Consider the following 4236-nt stretch of genomic DNA (forward strand, 5'->3'; position numbering starts at 1 on the left):
ATTAAAAAAATATTTTTTAATTTACTGATTGATATGATCCCAGCCCATTATGGGTGGTACCACCCTGGAATGGTGGGCCAGGGTGAAAGAAACATGAGGAGCAAACTAGCATCAGTTCCTGCCTCCAGGTTATGCCCAGTTGGAGTTCTCACACTGGCTTCCATCAATGGAGTATTATTTAAGATAGGTAAGCCAAATAAACCTGTACCTCCCCAAGTTGCTTTTGGTCACAGCAATAATAACCCTAAGACAACGTCCCTGAGAAAGCCTAACATTTGAAACCCTATGGTCATTCCAGGCAAGGACTCCTGTGTTGTCTTGATGTCCCATGGCCATTTGTTTGTCATGCTGTTGTGTAACAGTTTCATCCTGAAGTGAAGCTCCTGACCCAGGAATGTAAACAACTCAGAACAGCTTCAGGAAGACCCCCAAGGTGATCCATGCGCTCTCCCTGACAAGAGTAAGCAATCAAAGCTGAGAACTCCTCTCAGACACACCAAGCAGCAATGCAAGCTTTCAACCGAAGCACCTGAAAAGGCACTCTACATCATGCTGTGCTCCCTGCAGGCTGAGAAGTGTGCTCCAGGTTCCCAGATTCCTGCGCTGTCACCCATGTTGAAGTAGGCTTTGGTGATACATCTGTGTTTGATGCTCCTATCAATAACTCATCACCCGTATTCCTGTGAGTAACTGCATTAAAACTCCTGGTTCACCAAGTTGGATTTAGGTGATATTCATGTTTTGGTCTTTGCCGTAAAGAGATGTGCATGTTGCATCTCCCCAGGAAAAGGTTTGTCACACAAAACATGCATGCTTCATATACTATAAGTTCTCAGAATGATAAGTGTATCTTCGTTGCTTTATTTCTTTCTTCCCTAGAGCACTGAGTCTTTGGTGCATGGTAAATACCAAATCTTCAGCTGATAGTTGTGATGTTAACATTACATGTAATGTCTAAAATTACTATGCTTGACAAACCAAGAAGCAAGAAAAAAATGTCTCTAATATGTAAGACCCTAGCTTTTACAGGCGGTACCCAAGCAGCCCACTTCCTTTTATTCCCCAGACATTGCAAACTATTCTTCAACTGACTGATCTTGGAAAATTTGCTGTTCTTTCAAGATAGTAGATCACAAGACCAACTGCTCATTCTGCTTTGGAATTCAAACTTGCTTACTCTGTTCAAAAAGGCAACTACACGACCCAAAATTGTAACTTTGTGGGGTTTGCCTTTATAAGCCCTGGGCTGATATGGCAAGGTGCTACATCTTTGTGGCACTCTTAGGTACAGACCTGGCAGCAGTATTTAAATAAAAAGCCTCTTCTTTTTGACACATATTCATAGTCACAGTGAATCTCTGACCCCAGACTTTTAACCAGAGTGACCATCGTGAAAAGTACCCTGCCCCTTCTGTTTTTATCCTCATGAAGACTGTTTTTTCTTACATCGTATAAAGCATATTTAGTTTCTCGATTATAATTGTTAAAGCTACGGCAGACACCCTATTCCCCCTGTAGTGGTCCCTCTCTACATTATGAAATCCAAATGCTCAAATGCACAGATCCAAACAGCAGAAGGTAATTCCCACTACTCATCTCCTTCCATCCTGTCTCCAATTTCCTGCACATCCCCTGGCTTTCCCTGCTCCACCACTGTGCCAAGCTCAATCTCCATTCATTTCCTGTCCAGCAGCACAAATCAACTTCATTTGGTCAAGAAGCCTTCCTCAAAACCTGACTCTCAATTGTTTTTGTCTTTTACACCTTTGCTCGCACTGATTGGCTATCTCCTGTCTATAGAAAATTTGATGGAATGTGTCCAATAATTTGACGCTGCATTTCAACAAAAGTTAGGCATGTTTTTCTGCCCCTACTTGTCATCATTCCCATTGCATAAAAACATCATGGTGGTGAGAGTTAATGTGTTACTGTTTTCAATAAACAGCTGTCAAAAAATACTTCTTACCAATAAATGGTGCTTTTTAAATGAGATAGAACGTTTGGTGTGTGTAATAGTCACTGATTTTTTAGAGTTGTTTAAATAAAGAAATGTATTAGTTTTACAAATGTAAGAAAAGCTACAGTCTGCAACCAAAATTCATGATCATAATTGATAATTTTTTTCATTCTAAGCTAGGTTTTGTTAGAAAAATTACTTAAATAGCAAAACAGAAATAACTGGAAAATTTTCAGAACTAATCAAAATTTTATCTCATTAACCATCATCTGCAGATAAATTTAAGAATAAGAATTAAAAAGATGTTAAAACATCATTATCATAACAGCGATAGAATTTTAGTGATATGTAGATCAATCTAGTTACAAAGATAAATATGTACATGACAGAACTATTTTCATGAAGCAATAAAAAACAAGAAGTATACAGAGATGTTCGTTCTCCCCTCTTTTCCTCTTTTATTCTATATAGTATTAGAAATCTTAGCTGTAGCAATTAGACAGGAGAAGACATAAAAGGGATAACATTAGGAATAAGTAAGTCATCCAATTTGCAGCTAACACGATTTTTTACTTAAAGTGACATGAGTCTACTAGAGTGTAGGAATAAGTCTACTACTACAAAACTCTTAGACCTAATAAACCTAATATTGAAGTATAAAAATCAAAAATAGCTTTCATTTATACTAACAGTCTACAAGAAAGAGGAAAAATATCCCATTCAAAACTACTTCCCCCAGGACTTTCTTTTCAACACGGCGACTGAGCGGGTTGCAGACACCAACATGCAGATCTTTGTGAAGACCCTGACAGGCAAGACCATCACTCTTGAGGTCGAGCCCAGTGACACCATCGAGAATGTCAAGGCCAAGATCCAAGACAAGGAAGGCATCCCACCCGACCATCAGAGGCTGATATTTGCCGGCAAGTAGCTGGAGGATGGAGGGACCCCGTCCGACTACAACATCCAGAAAGAGTCCACTTTGCACCTGATGCTTTGTCTGTGTGGTGGCATCACCGAGCCTGCCCTTCGTCAGCTTGCCCAGAAGTATAACTGTGACACGATGATCTGCCACAAGTGCTATGCACGCCTGCACCCCCGTGCAGTCAACTGCCACAAGAAGAAGTGCGGCCACACCAACAACCTGTGCCCCAAGAAGAAGGTCAAATAAAGCTGGGGCCATAACTGGCCCATGACCCTGGGACCAAATAAAGTCCCCTTTCATCGACTGGAGCAGAAAAAAAAAAACAAAAAAACACTACTCCCCCAATATTAAGTATTTAGGAACATAATCAACCAAAGGAGTTTTAAAAAGCCTCTACAATGAATATTATAGATGTTGAAAAGGGACATTGCAGAAGATAATAACCAATGGAAAAATATTCCATGCTCCTATACAGGCAGAAATAATATTATGAAAATGGCTATCCCACCAAAATTACAGAGTCAATGCATTGCCTTTCAAATTTTTCATGGCATATTTCACATGTTTAGATAAAAAAAAATACAAGAATTCATATGGAATTGGCGAAAGATCATGAACAGCTAAAGCAATCCTAAGGAGAAAGAACAATACTGGAAGCATTCTGATACCTGCTCTCAAATTACACTGCAGTGATAGAGACAACCTGGTATCATCACCAGGATAAACAGGTACATTGATTGCCTAGAATAGAGGTCCTGGAAATAGAACACCAAAGCTAAGACCACTGCATTTCAACAAAGGAGGCAAAAACATCATTCAGAAAGAAAGAACCTATTCAGCAAATGATACTGGCAATTCTAGATCTCTGCTTGCAAAGGATGAAAGTATACTTATATGTTTACCTTGTACAAAAAAAATCAGTTCAAAATGAAATAAAGGGCCTTAATTTAAAATCTGAAACATTGCAAATATAAAGAAAACATGTGGGATACCATGCAAGACACTGGGATATGGCTAAGGACTTTCAAATGGAACACAATAGCACATGGCCTAACCCCAGATGGGACCACATGAAAGTAAGTTTCAGGGCAGTAAAGGATACAGTCAGCAGAGCCCACAGACAGCAAATGCACAGTCAGCAAAGGACACAGTCAGCGGAGCCCACAGACAGCCCATACTGTGGGGGAAAACCTTACCAGCTACACTTCAGACAGCAGGCTTATTTCCAGCACCTGCAGCTTAAAGATTTGCTTCAGTTAAGTAGCAAGGAAATAAAACTTCCAATCAACAATGGGCAAATTAATGAAATAGATAGTTCTAAAAAAATAAAAAAGGAAGAGAGAGAGAAGAAGAA

The 4236-nt window shown here is 39.6% G+C and overlaps 1 protein-coding gene and 1 pseudogene across 5 annotated transcripts in view; one reads left to right on the forward strand and one right to left on the reverse strand.

Moving 5' to 3' along the window:
* Positions 1 to 4236, reverse strand: part of Gulp1 (GULP PTB domain containing engulfment adaptor 1) — a 232786-nt gene that overhangs the window by 136714 nt on the left and 91836 nt on the right. The window lies entirely within an intron of this gene.
* On the forward strand, positions 2719 to 3128 carry LOC101984615 (annotated as a pseudogene).

Source organism: Microtus ochrogaster, unplaced genomic scaffold (genome assembly GCF_000317375.1).
Source record: "Microtus ochrogaster isolate Prairie Vole_2 unplaced genomic scaffold, MicOch1.0 UNK8, whole genome shotgun sequence".
NCBI classification, from domain to species: domain Eukaryota; kingdom Metazoa; phylum Chordata; class Mammalia; order Rodentia; family Cricetidae; genus Microtus; species Microtus ochrogaster.